Below are 15547 nucleotides of genomic sequence, written 5' to 3'. Positions count from 1 at the left end.
TTCGTATTTTCAATGGCGCCATCTTTGATGTCATAGGCATTGCTTTTGATATTCGCAATATTGGTGTCCAATCATGTGCTATCTCTAAAGTATACAAATGAGCTAGTTTTCTAGATTGTCGATGACCAATATTAGGGTCATGGAACTTAATCCATAGAACATCGACGTTATCTGTATGGGTATATGCTTTAACTATTCCATCTGCACCATTCACTAGCCCATCTGGTGCATCATAATTGCAAGCATACATTTCAACTAACATGTTCAACTTTATCAAAAGGTGCGGAGGCAAAACAGCCGTATGTTGATGAGTTGGGAAATTGTCGTTATTCTTCTCATTTTCGTCAATTGCATTAATTAAAATTTCTTTGCCAGGCATCAGCATCAACATTTTCTTGTTATGCATTGCAACATCTTTGTTTTTGTAAAATAAATAGGGAAATGTTGGATCATTTGGTACAGGGCGCATGCAACTTGTATTCATGTATGTTATATCGTCAGATGTTTGACAATTTGTTCGCATTCTATTTAACACTGATATGAATCTCTTATTTGTTTGTCGCATCGTCATATGCAATTGGAAGCACTTGACATTATCCTTCCAGAAATCATGTGTTATTGTTTGATTGTTGATTGTTGGTTGTTCAAAAATAAGAGAGTCTTGAATAGGTTGTGCTTGATAGAAATCACCACAAAATATCATGTCAATGTTCCCAAAGTATTTCGTTTGGACATGTTTTATGTTTCTGAGTCTATTGTCAATAGAATATAAGAACCGACTTCCAATCATCGAGACCTCATCTATGAAAGCTACTTGCAATTCTTGATATAGCTTTGATAAGTTGTCCAATATTTCTTTGCTCAGTGAAAACAGTTGAGACTTGTTAAAAGGCATTAGAGATGCAGAATGGATTGTTGTTCCACCTGCATTATATGTAGCTTTTCCTGTGTATGCTAATATTAGACCTTTTGGTTTCATAGGATCAGTTGTGTTTTGTGAATCATAAATTCGTATAAGCATTTGGAAAATCGCTTTTACTGTGAGCGTTTTACCTACACCTGCTCCACGTGTAATAAAAAGGTAAATTGGTTCCTTGGGGTTTTTTTTTTTATAATTGCAATGTCTTTTACAATTGCTTGTTGCTCTTTGTTCAAGATTCTTCTAAGTTCGTAATATTCATTGTTCTCCATTAAAAATGGATGGGCAGTAATTTGAAATCCAAGATTGATTTTTTTCTTCATTTCAGATTGTTTTGGAAATTGCAAGTCCGATTGCAAATCATATTCCTCATAATGGGAATTGTTCTCTTGGTTTTGCATATTCATTTGATTACTATTCAAAGAACTAATTTGCTCATTTGTTGCAGTCTCTAAATCACCCCATGTTGGATTGATGTTATATGTAAATTTGGCTTCATTGACTTGAATTGTTTTTTCATGCAATGTATATGCAGAGAGCCATGTAGGCAATTCTTGTTTCAATGTATCTTCACAATTTTCAAATGGCACATATAACAATAATTTCTCTCGACAAAAGTTTTCAATATCATTGTGTTTGTTATATTTGACAAATCGTATAACATTTGGTTTTTTCCTTTTAGATATGGGTATGCCATCTTTCCTGTAATTTGATACAAATTCTGCAACGCAGATTTTGCTAATGGAACTTGGTTGTCCAATGTAGTAGTCAACAATGGAATGGCACATAACATCTTCTGAATCATCAGGTTCTTGTTTCAAAAGAATAGGCGGTTTAAGCATAAATGTGCGTTCATCGATTGGAGACGTGTTTACAAATATACATTCCCTTGAACTAGAACTCAATGGCAATGAAAGTGCTATATGCACTGCTTGTTGAGCTGACATTTGCTGTAGATTGAGTAATGTATTTCCAAGTTTACGAATCATTTGCATAGCATCAATTTCATCTTTCTGATGCTCTTTGCGTATTCTTCTAAATACATTTGTCATAGACTTGTCAATTTTGGTCATATATGAACTACAATATGACGCTGCAGCATATGCATTTAGCACAAATTGTGCATCTGTATTTTCATTCCATAAAGTAGGCATAGCCTTTGCAAAACTGTTATTCCAAATGTGAGAAGGTTTTCGTCTTAGGAAAATTGTTGGTTGCTTTATTGTATGTTGTAATAGTTCTATGTACTCATTTTCTAGTAGCCCTATTTCTAGGAGGAAATTGTCATGTGTTATTGAATCATTGTAGTTTGTTTGCTCCAAGAATGCAAAAAACGATATTGATTTCTCTACGATTTTTTTATTTTCTGCATTGGTTGGTTCAATGATCATTGTTGATTTCATTGGTGGCATGGGGAAGTTGTATCTGCAATTTGAATTTTTTTGCTTCTTACAACTTTTTGTATGGTGATGTTTATGCAATTTAGCAACATCTGGCTCCAAATGATCTGTATTACAAGTGATGTAATTGTCAAGAAACTTCTCAATTTCTGAATTGCTTTCTTTTCCATATATTGGAGCATTCTCTATCCATAACAGTCCATGTTCATGTTCAGTTCCTCTATTTTGGAATTCTGTTACGAAATGGTAATCAGATATTTTTCCAAAGAATGTAGTATCTTGAGATATCAATTGCTTTATAGCATTAATTCTATGTCTATAGTATTGGCTACATGTGACTGGATACTTTGTTATAAGGTAGTCAATGTCATCATCTTCTAATATATCAATAACATTTTTATTTGCTTTATTTCTAAACAATGTGACGAGTGTATCTACTAATGGTTTCCATCGATGTTCTGCACTTGTGAATGTCACAAAGAAAGTTGGAGGCCCTAGTTGTCGTATCATTGCAAATATGTTTTTCCTAATTTGTTCCAAATGGTCAGAAGATATGCGAATGTTTTTGAAATCTATGTATCCAATGTCAGACTTCAATAACTTTTCCAAATTTGCTCGATACTTGACATCTTTTGCTAATATTTTCCTGCCTTTTATTTGTCCTTTTCTTATTCGTACCCATATGCAAGAAAGCACTTTATCAATTATTATTCGCATTGTCTTGAAAAACAAATTTTTTGTATGATATTGGAAGTCACCACTTGCTTGTAACAATTCCCATTGCACAATTTTTTGGTAACTAAACCTATTTGTGATGTCATGATCACGTGCATTGCCATAAAATAATGTTGGAAAGTTCATTTCTTCTGCATATTTGTCCTTGAAAATGCCTAATGGTCGTTGTCCTTCAACAGGTGCCAATTCAATAATCTTGTCTTGCAAATCGTAGATGCGTTGTGATTCTATTAATCCATGCACCAATGTTTCAGTAAGTGTTTCATTATTTGCATCACTATCTGTATCACTTTCATTGTCACTGTTTGAATTTTGTACAATGTATTCATTATTCTCTTGTAAAACATGGGCCCAATTCTCATTTATACAAATGTTGCTAGCTTTATAAAGACTTCTAGAACATAGTTCGTTCAATGCTTTCATGACAATAATTGGACGTACTTTACCTGTTTGGTATGCATTTTTGTATTGCAATCGTCTTTTCAATGCAACTGCAACTGCAATTGTCATTGTATCATTTAGATATTGTGGCAATGCTTTTTGCACAATGTCCATATGAACTGGTACATTGATAATTGATCCTGTTAAGCCAATTTGTGATCGTCTATGTCCCCATTGTCTGATTTGTGCAAATGCAATTCTCAATGACACAAGTCTTTCTTCTAGGTCTGAAAGTATGTTTACAGTTGGCAATGAAATGTTACGTCTTATTTGTTCAGGTGTTGCAAATTGTGGTAGCTTTCCATTCTCGAGCGCTTTCTTGCAAGAAACACATATGTTTTCATTGCTAAAGGTCCTATTGTTCAATGTCAAATTCATATGCTTTTCTTGCAAATCTATAGTGAAGAATCTAGTATTTTTTGCAAAATGCAATTTGTTGCAAACTGCACATGTATTCCTAGGCGTGTCTTCGACTTTTTCCATATAAATTTGTATTGCATTTTTCTTGCTTGTAATTCTTGACTTCTTATTAGAAAATGGTTTTTTGCATTTGTCATTGCATTTGCGTTTTGTACGTATGAATTGCTTTAGCTTGTGATAATTCAGCCTACAATCCTTAGTTGGTTGCATTTGATCTAAATGGCATGCTATCTCAAATGCAATATTATTGCTAAAATGTACTTGAGATATGCATTGCTCTTTTTCTACTATATGCTTATGACGCAATTGATTACAAACGTCATTTGCTTCCATGTGCAGTTCTTGAGAATTGTGAACATATTCTTGTATCATTGCGTGGTAGTGAATATGTGATGTATTTGTCATGAATGACAAGATGTTAACAATATCATTGCATCTCGAATAAGTGGAACTGTAATTGACAAAGTTATTAGCAACAGAGGACCATACTTGGATATTGACTTTGAATATCACAGATATCCATTGTAGACAAAATGGTCCGCCTTCCACTTGTCCTTTTTCATATGGCATTCCCATATTTATCAAATATTGTTGCCAGTTGCTATTCATTGTATAGTGTATCACGTCAACTACTAGGTATTGCTCTAAACAATGCAATGCCTCTTGATTCTTATGCATAAGTGCATTGCAAAAAGATTGCACAATGTAAAGTCGCAAACACTCTGCATTGAATTCTGTTGCTACTAAATAGCAAATTGCATTAAAGAGACTGTCACCACAATTAGATGTCACTTGCTTTGCAATTGTTAGTCCATTTAAAAGCATATTATTTGCAATGTGCATCCAATGGCTTTCAATATCTTTGCAAATAGGTGACAGGTAGATATTAGATTGGTTGCAAATGCAAATTGGAAACTTTTGGTAAACCAATGGTTCATAATGACCACTAACCAGATTTGCATCATGAAAGAGAATGCAATATGGAATTGCATTTTCATGTTGATTAAAGAGCAAATATCTCGTTTTTCTTGTCAATGACCAAACTGCAATTGATATATCTAGCCATTTAGCTAACCAACGTATGCAAAAGGTATCACCCCATAAACCTCGGTCAGACTCCTTTATATTTGTAGATGCAGAATAATGCATTTTATGAAGATATGTACCAATATCATTAACACCATGTAACTCCTATAGGAAATCAGGTGCTAGTTCATACTAATATCACTGTATTGCTTCAACGTCATTGTTCTTTAAGCAAAAAAGAAATTGGTCTATTAACCCATTTCGCAATTCATTTGAAGTATAACGAAAATGTAGAAGCATTTCGAATGAGTCAAATAGACAATCTCCTACAGTATATGAAAATGCATTTAGTCTAAAAAGACCATTTCTTTTTAATACAATATCAATGTTCTCAGGCAAAATGCATTGCAATCTGAATTTGTAATTGTCAACATCTATTATTTCTTCCATCATTTGCAATTGCTTACCAGAGTTGCCTTTTACAATTGTCTTGTACAGCTTTGCAAAAAATATTGATGAAGTTAGCAAAAACTGAACATGATTGTTTTGAACAAAATGTATGTATATTAAAAAAATAGGCTATTGCATTATGTTGCTAAACAAATATCAAATTCTAGCAAGAAGCCATATTTATAAATAACAAAGAAGTTGGAAATGGAAACAATGCAAAGAAATAATGAAAAAAAGGAGCATAATTTTAAGAATATTTGTGCAAGTTAACAAATGCAAGCAATGGAAAGACAAAATGAAGTTAACAAAAGGAAGCAATGGAAAGACAAAATGAAAAAATGCAGCATAAGTTTAAGAATATTTCTGAAAGTTAACATCATTGTCAATTGCATTTGTGAAATAAAATAACTGTGAGGCTATTTATGAGTTTTACATAAGTGGTACACCAATTCAACTGTCGAAATATAAAAAGTATTGTCTCCAATTTGTGCTAGGTTGCAACTCCAATATATTTCAAGGTAAAAAGTTTCCTGCTATTCGATATCAGAGTATGGTTATACTATATGGATCTAAACAGAATTCAAGGGTCAAGGAACCCAAACAAGCCATTGAGAACCAGATACGAGTAGTGCATAAGCGTACTTCCATAAGGCTTGTCAAGAAGATCCATTATTATGTGATGCTGGAGGTATGATTCATATAAATGATGAACATGTAATATGTTCAAAGGACAGCTTTGGCAAACACAGCAACAGTCTGCTCGAGCAAATTGTCCCAAGACTGTTGCCAATTGTGGCACGTGAAAAAAGATGCCCAAAAATTACAGATCTTTGATGATTCACAAATTGTGGTGAATTGGATGAATGGAACAAATTCATTGGATAATTATAAATTTCACCCTATATTTCAGCAGATTCAACTTGCTTGAACAGAGTATTTAACACATTATCTTTCAACATGTCTACAAAGACAGGAACATGGAAACTGATGGACTGTCAAAAGCTAGATTACACTTGGTAGCACGAGCTTGGATCATTCAAGAGAAAGTGGAAGGGCAGCGCATGGAATGTCTTGACACACTTTTGATATAATCATGGGACTGTTTAAATGTGAATATCTATATGTATATCTTTTTATGGCACTGTTTATGAAAATATCTAGGAGCTAACTTTTTATGACACAAAACTGGTTTCAAACCTGCAATATATGTCAGACTGACCATGATAGGGTGGTCATATTCACATTTTTGAAAACTGTTTATGAAGCAAGCTATCTTCTTAGCCATACTTTTATCAGTTCCTATGCTTAAGGATATCTCTATATCTATATTTTTTTATGGGACTGTTTATGGACATATCTAGGAGCTAATTTCTTATGAGACAAAACTGGCTTCAAAGCTCTGATATATGTTAGAATGACTATGATAGGGCTGTCATATTGACATTTTTGAAAACTGTTTATGAAGCAAGATATGTTGCCAGCAATACTTTTATCACTTCCTATGGTTAAGGATATCTGTGAAATGCAAAAACATATATAGTAAATGTAATTTTGTTTTCATAATAAAATTATTTTTTCTCTCTGAGGAGAATAAGGTAGTTGAACATCATATCAGAACCAATTTGGTTATAACTAGCTAACATGAGATTTTAATCTAAGGTTTAAATAGACAAAATGTCTTGATACATCATTATACGAAGCTAGTTTGATGCATTACCCAACTTCTACTTGTTGGGATCATCTCAAATAATATTATTGTTATGATTATAATAATTAATAATATTAATATTAATATTAATGTAAACACAGAATAAACAATGACGATTCCAGATTTGAATTGCAATATAATTGAATGAGAGAAAAAATATAAATGAGCCAATACAGCTTAAATATCTATATTTTTTAAAACAATCACGCAGTAACTCGACTATAAACCTAGAGTAACTGGACCATAAACCTACACAATGCAAAAATTAAAACCCTAAGAAATTGACAAAAAGCAATTAATAGAAAAATTGACAAAAAGCAATTAGTAGAATAACGCCGTACCTGCAACGAAGCCAAGGGTTCGAATTGCTTCTCGTCTAGACCATATTCATGCACAACACAGCCTGTACGAGTACCATGAGAAAATATGCAAATGACGAAATTGGTTAACGAAGTCTCCAGAAGCCCCTGGAAAAATACTTGCAGGTCTTTATTCCTCTCTCAAAACCATAATACATTCCATTAATAAAAAGGCAATATGCAGCACATACATAAATACTTGCAGGTCTTTATTTCTTTCTCCAAACCACAATACATTCCATTAAAAACCCAATATGCGCCACAAACAGTTCAAACAGTTCAAAAACCCCAGTTTATTTAGATCTTCATGTGCAAAAACAGTTCAAACTACAAAAGACTGCCGCTCAATCTGTACCAAGAATCACAGCTTCACCCAGGTCGTCTTGGCCCAAAGGACAACGAAGTCACATGGTGGTCGAAACTGAAATTTACGGAAATTTCCATAAAACCCATGCAGCTAAGAGAAACCCTCAGTATCATGGAAAACCTTATAATTTTGGCAAAGGAAACATTTCATCCAATATATAAACAACAGCAAACGAAGAACATCTAGTACCAGTATAGCAAACCTTCAATTCAGCAGTTCTTAACAAAGCAAATGAACTTAATATTAACTAAATGAACTTAACAGAGTTCTTAACAAAGAAACCTTCCACTCTAGGAGTAATGTCAGAGTTGAATATTCATACATCCATAACAGAATTACAAACATAAAAAAACATTATGCACCAAAGTAAGCATACACATAAATTATACAAGCGAAAAACCTTGAATACACGCCTAAGATAGGAAACCGTGCAGTTACAAAACAGACTGCAATCTTAAATATTTTAACATTTTGGGCAAGCAGAACAGCAAAACCTAGCGACAGGAACAACAGTCTGCTCAAGCCTGACAACTCGTGAAACCAGACCCTTGAATTTAACAGAGGAGTACCAGGCAAACAGCGCTCCTTTCTCCAAACCATAACACATTCCATTAATAACAATACATTCCATCAATAAAAAAAAAGGCAATATGCGGCACATAAATACATAAATACTTGCAGGTCTTTATTTCTTTCTCCAAACCACAATACATTCCATTAAAAACCCAATATGCGGCACAAACAGTTCAAACAGTTCAAAAACCCCAATTTATTTAGATCTTCATGTGCAAAAACAGTTCAAACTACAAAAGACTGCCGCTCAATCTGTACCAAGAATCACATCTTCACCCAGGTCGTCTCGGCCCAAATGATAAGGAAGTCAGATGGTGGTCCAAACCGACATTTACGGAAATTTCCATAAAACCCATGCAGGTAAGAGAAACCCTCAGTATCAGGGAAAAGCTTATAATTTTCGCAAAGGAAACATTTGATCCAATATATAAACAACAGCAAACTAAGCTAATTCAATTGGTAAGCTCTCGTTCTCTGTCCTTCTCAGAAACCATGCCAACCTTCTGCCTATCTCCGCCCTGTTAACCAGAATGCCATTAACTTATAATGCTCAAATAACCATGGACTCTTGAGGGAAACGAACAGACAATACTGTGACAAACATCAACGCCACTGGAAAACGCCAAAGGACAGAGGAACAAACATATAAACAATACAGTAGCCGAACTTACCAAAGCGACACCAGACAGTCGAGGCATACAAGCCGGACCTAGAACAACAGAACCGCAACCAAACGTTTGCTATACAGTTAACCGAGCAGGCAGGAACCACATTGTGTTTTCACCGCAGACAATACAACAAATACAAAGGAAAAATCGCAGACACTGTAGAGCTAAACAACCAAGTAACAATAATAACCCAAAGGGCGCGAACAGGGTAAAACCCAAGCCGAGTAACTTTCCAGGATCTCGAGGAGGGACAGTTGTCTGTCCATAAGACCACCATAGTACATGCCGTGACCCAAGTTGATTGTAAATCAATCTGAATTTATTACCAAATCAATTGTATACTGTCCGATTCATAGCAGCGTTACACATCACCTTGAACGATGCGAAGCCCGCAATAAGACCCAAAAACCTTTCCACCCCCAAAACCTTAGTTCGACTTAGGTTACATTGTCAATATATCGAAAAATCACCTCGGTCAACAAAGGGTCAGCGATCGATCGATCGCATATAGTCCCCGGCAGGGACCACGCAGTAACTGGACTATAAACCTAGAGTAACTGGACCATAAACCTACACAATGCAAAAATTAAAAGCCTAACAAATTGACAAAAAGCAATTAATAGAAAATTTGACAAAAAGCAATTAGTAGAACAACGCCGTACCTGCAACGAAGCCGAGGGTTCGAATTCCTTCTCGTCTAGACCATATTCATGCAGAACCCAGCACCAGACCCTTGAATTTAACAGAGGAGTACCTATTTCTTTCTCCAAACCACAATACATTCCATTAAAAACCCAATATGCGGCACAAACAGTTCAAACAGTTCAAAAACCCCAATTTGTTTAAATCTTCATGTGCAAAAACACTTCAAACTACAAAAGACTGCCGCTCAATCTGTACCAAGAACCACAGCTTCACCCAGCTCGTCTCGGCCCAAATGATAAGGAAGTCACATGGTGGTCGAAACCGACATTTACGGAAATTTCCATAAAACCCATGCAGGTAAGAGAAACCCTTAGTATTTAACCAGAATGCCATTAACTTATAATGCTCAAATAACCATGGACTCTTGAGGGAAACGAACAGACAATACTGTGACAAACATCAACGCCACTGGAAAACGCCAAACGACAGAGGAACAAACATCTAAACAATACAGTAGTCGAACTTACCAAAGCGACACCAGACAGTCAAGGCATACAAGCCGGACCTGGAACAACAGAACCACAACCAAACATTTGCTATACAGTTAACCAAGCAGGCAGCAACCGCATTGTGTTTTCACCGCAGACAATACAAAAAATACAAAGGAAAAATCGCAGAGACTGCAAAGCTAAACAACCAAGTAACAATAATAACCCAAAGGCCGCGAACAGGGTAAAACCCAAGCCGACTAACTTTCTAGGATCTCGAGCAGGCATACCACCACAGTACATGCCATCCGCTTGGGAGTCGCGGGACCACGTGCCGCTCAATCTGTACCAAGAATCACAGCTTCACCCAGGTCGTCTCGGTCCAAATGACATGGAACTCACATGGTGGTCGAAACCGACATTTACGGAAATTTCCATAAAACCCATGCAGGTAACAGAAACCCTCAGTATTTAACCAGAATGCCAATACTGTGACAAACATCAACGCCACTGGAAAATGCCAAACGACAGAGGAACAAACATCTAAACAATACAGTAGCCGAACTTACCAAAGCGACACCAGACACTCGAGGCATACAAGCCGGACCTGGAACAACAGAACCGCAACCAAACGTTTGCTATACAGTTAACCGCATTCTGTTTTCACCGCAGACAATACAACAAATACAAAGGAAAAATCGCAGAGACTGCAGAGCTAAACAACCAAGTAACAATAATAACCCAAACGCCGCGAACAGGGTAAAACCCAAGCCGAGTAACTTTCCAGGATCTCGAGGAGGGACAGCTGTCCGCCCATAAGACCACCACAGTACATGCCGTCCGCGTGGGAGCCGCGGGACCACGTGGCCTTCACCTCGAACGATGCGAAGCCCGCAATAAGACCCCAAAACCTTTCCACGCCCAAAACCTTAGTTCGACTTAGGTTATATCCTTAATTTATCGAAAAATCACCTCGGTCAACGCAGGGTCAGCGATCGATCGATCGCATATAGTCCCCGACAGGGACTAATAATAAACTAAAATAAAATAAAATAATGATTTCATAAGATTTATGTTTGTTTTAATAGAAAAATAAATTTACGGATTTATAAAGATATGAAGTTAATGTTAGCATTTTAGATTTAAAAGGAATAATTTTAATTTGACTCAAATCTATAATGTATGTATTTATTATGAATAAAATAATAACAACACTATAGAATTTGATGTTTTGAATAAGGATTTAGGTTATATATGAATATATCTAATACAAGGTAGAATGAAGTTAGTAAGGCAAAGTGTTATATCTTTAGAATAACCAAATTAATATATGATAAAAAACTCATTTTGAAAAATTGATATAATGAAAGACTAAAATATCACTTTTAGGGGGTGTGATTATGATTAGAGACGTTAAATTATTGTGATAGAGGTTAACAGTAAAGGGCATATCAACATGGAGAAGATAGGTCTTAAGAGACAAAATAAGGCTAGCAATTACAAGATGAGGGTTTAAGTGAAAAATAATTTGTAAAGATAACCCAATTTAAAGAGGGTCAAATTGGGCTAAACACTTAGCAAGAAACAAACTTCAATTTATTTATTTGATAACCTAATTTAAAGAGGGTCAAATTGGGCTAAACACTCAACAAGAAACAAAATTCAGTTTCTTTATCCACAACTGAAGCAGAGTAGATTGTACCATTGTTATGTTGCACCCAAGTTTGATGGATGAAGCAAAATCTCAAGGATATCTAGGTAAATTATGATCAACTGGTGCCAATTATTTTTGATAACACTAGTGCCATTAATATCTCTAAGAACCCTATTATGCACCTAAAAACAAAATCCATACCCATCAAGTATCATTTCCTTAGAGAAAAATTTGTTGATCATATTGTAAAATTAGAATATATTTCTTCACAATAGAATGATGTAGATATATTTACCAAAACATTGCCTAGAGAGACTTTTCAGTACCTTAGATGGAGGTTGGGAATGATTTCTCCTTAATTTTCTTAGAAAAATGAGTAGTGTATACACGTAATACACCAATGCATGTCATCTTAACAAAGTGAACCGTAGGAAAATAGTGTTAATCATGATAGTTGATATACAACACATAGGGGAGAAGTCTATTAGTGGGACAAATTATAACAACCAGTGATAGTTATATTGTCATCAGAAGATGTAAAAAACAACCTAACCGCAAGGGAAGTAGTAGTCATGCGATTGTTTACCAAACAAGACTTTTCTATGCATCTCTTTTCCATTAATGTCCAAGGGGGAGAAATAAGCAGAAATAAGGAGAAGAAGAGTCAACTAGCAGATGGTGAGAAGAATATCCAACCAACAGATAAGGATAATTCACATCCAAAGTACATCAATGATTGGATTATGTCTGGTGGTGTTTCCATCAATACCAAAGTGAGAGATTGTTAATAAGTGTTTCCATGGATGTCAAAGAAAGTGGGTGTCATTGATTAGTGCTATGGTTTGATCACTACAATGGATTTTGACAAAAGGGCACTTATCACAATGATCAATCAATAGTGTTTTTCTCATGTTACTAGTAATTATATTGTGCTGGTTTTGAATGAGAGTTATTAGAAGATTCATGTTGCATATTTGGACTAGATAAACATACTTTTACAGGAGGATGAAGTACTTGAGCTTGTAAGTAATGATGGTACTCAAAAACCATATAACAATAAAGTTACAGGTTCATAGTTCTTCATACTTGGTGCATAAACATTGGATCTGGAATTAAACAAGATTAAAATCTCTATAGAGAGTAATTCCTGTGAAACTCAAAAACAAGTGAGGTGGATATGTTTCTATAAGTAAACACAATAGATTGAAACATATATACATGGACGATGATATATCTATGTTAATTTTGGAAACAAAACACCAAATGGAGATCCATTTCATCTTACTATTCATGATTTAAGGGGGTTTCAACTACCTTGTGAACCCAATTAAATCATTGGTCTCTTGTGAAACTAGTGGTGTCATAGCACGATAACATGTATTCCATCGTGGTATTTCCAAAAGGCTGCCCGGGAAGCTGAGAGGTTTTCGAATTTGGAGCTCCCGCGTGACCGCCTAGACTGGTTCTGCGCCTTCCAGGCCCCGCCTGGCAGCTCCGCTACTGGGTTTGTCTTCTCTGCACCCCCCTTGGGCTTCCCTTCGCCTTCCAGTTTTCCTCGGGCCTCCTGCCTGGCCCCAGCTCTGGGGCCCCTCCCTTCAGCTTTCGTTCTCTTCCTGGCTCGTCTGCGTTCTGGCTCTCCTTCGCATCAATGGCTGGGACTGATCCATCGTCCCCAGACCTGGAAGACTATGAGAAACTGTTCGCATCTCTTATCCCTGAGAATGCCTCAACAAGAATCCGCTCATCTGCGTCAAAGTTCGTCAAGAAACTTGATGAAATCCCTGAAGTATCTCTTCCTCCAACCCTCCCGAGGAAGGAAGCAATCGCTTTAGCTGAGAGAGGTCTCGTAGGCCAGTTCACTAGCCTCTGGCCTTCGCCTAGAGCAGTCCAAAAATGGGTGGAACGCAACTAGAAAGCGATAATACAAGGAAAAATAGCTATCAGATTCTGTGGAAGGGGCTTCTACACCTTTCTGTTCGAATCAAAAGAGGACAGGAGCCTTATCTTTAGAAATGGCCCCTATTTCATGGATTCAAGAGGCCTCTATCTGAACAGATGGTCTCCTAACTTCGATCCGGAAATGGACATCCCAAATGCTGTCCCGGTTTGCGTCCGTCTACCCCATCTGTCGCTCCACTGCTGGGGAGATGAATCAGTAAAGGCTATTGGGAACGCAGTCGGCAAATACATTGATAGATCTGAGCCAAAGGAGAATATGCACACTTGTGCAAGGATTTGCGTAGAAGTTGATCTCGGGAAAGGCCTACCGGAAGCCATCAAGATCAAATTAGATCAATGGACACACATCCAACAACTAGACTACGAGCAGCTACCCTTCAAATGTAAGGTATGTCATGAATATGGACATTTCGCAAATAGATGTAGCAAGTTAAAAATAAATGAGTCTAATGGAAATGCTGAAACCTCTGAAGGCTCTTGGGAGCAAGTAAAAAAGAAAAAATCTACCCCCTTGCAAGGCCCTAGCGCCAAGCCTCTTCCGGAAACCCTAAATGCTCCTCCTCCTCCCCCTTCCAGTTCAGCCCCTCCCTTCCCCTCATCCTCCAACCCTTTTGAATCCCTGTCGGTCGAAGATCCCATATCCCCCCCTGCATCTCCCCGAGCCACTGCCCTCGCAGTCATCCCCTCCCCCTCGCTGCCCCCGTCCTCTCCCCCCCCAACCATTGAGCGAATCCTTACCAGAAACAAATTGAAAGAAGCTAGCCTCTCCTCTGATCCTCCGAGAAAAGCAAGCAGGAAGTCGAACAAAGAAATTAGAGATGAAACAACAGCGAAAGAAATGGCCACTGGAACTCAACAACCGATGGACACATACTTGGACAAACAAAAAGGAAGTGGGGAAAAGACAAAGGAGAGGAGCGGGACTCACCCAAAAATTGGTAAATGATGATTTTGGTCTCTTGGAATTACAGGGGGATGGGCTCCTCCCTAAAAGCAAATGCAGTCCGGGATTTAATCAATCAAGAGCAGCGAGACCTCCTCCTCATCCAGGAGACCAAAATATTTGAACAAGACTTCCAAAATCATATCAAAAGATACAAAAGTTTCACAGGTACAGCAATAGGTGCAGCAGGTGCCTCAGGAGGTATAGGAACTCTATGGAACAAGAACAAATGGGATCTCACCAATCAAAATTCTTGCAATTGGTGGGTAAGAACAGACCTTAAAAACAAAGTCTCAAAAGAAGATTACACTATCTACAACATCTACGCCCCGAACCACTATAGGGATAAAGCTCTTTGTTGGGATTCAATAACATCAGATTTGCAGTCCACTCAAGATAGGAACATTTTCTTGGGTGGAGATCTGAATCTAATAAGGAACATTGAGGAAAAACTAGGTGGGAACTTCCTCGCGGACCCTTCAAGAGATTCTCTGGAAGCAATAATTCAAACTCACAACCTTATTGATATTCCTCCTTACAACGGGAAATTTACATGGAGCAACAAAAGAGCTGGCATCCACAACATTAAAGAGAGACTAGATAGAATCCTTGTACATGAAAGAATTGTCACAGGCTTTTCCTTAATAAAAAACAAAATTATCCATGCCTCTACCTCAGACCATAAGCCCGTGGTCATGATTCTGGACAAGGGAAGAAATTTGGGGCCTCTCCCCTTCAAATACAACAAATCCTGGGACTCTAAAGATGACTTCCGCAAACTTATCAAAGATC

The sequence above is a fragment of the Pinus tabuliformis genome, chromosome 5_2, assembly GCF_031772625.1.
Source record: "Pinus tabuliformis cultivar Carrire ecotype Pingquan chromosome 5_2, CPIR1, whole genome shotgun sequence".
Classification (NCBI taxonomy): Eukaryota; Viridiplantae; Streptophyta; class Pinopsida; order Pinales; family Pinaceae; genus Pinus; species Pinus tabuliformis.
The sequence above is the reverse complement of the archived record's forward strand: the minus strand, read 5'-3'. Positions refer to the sequence as shown.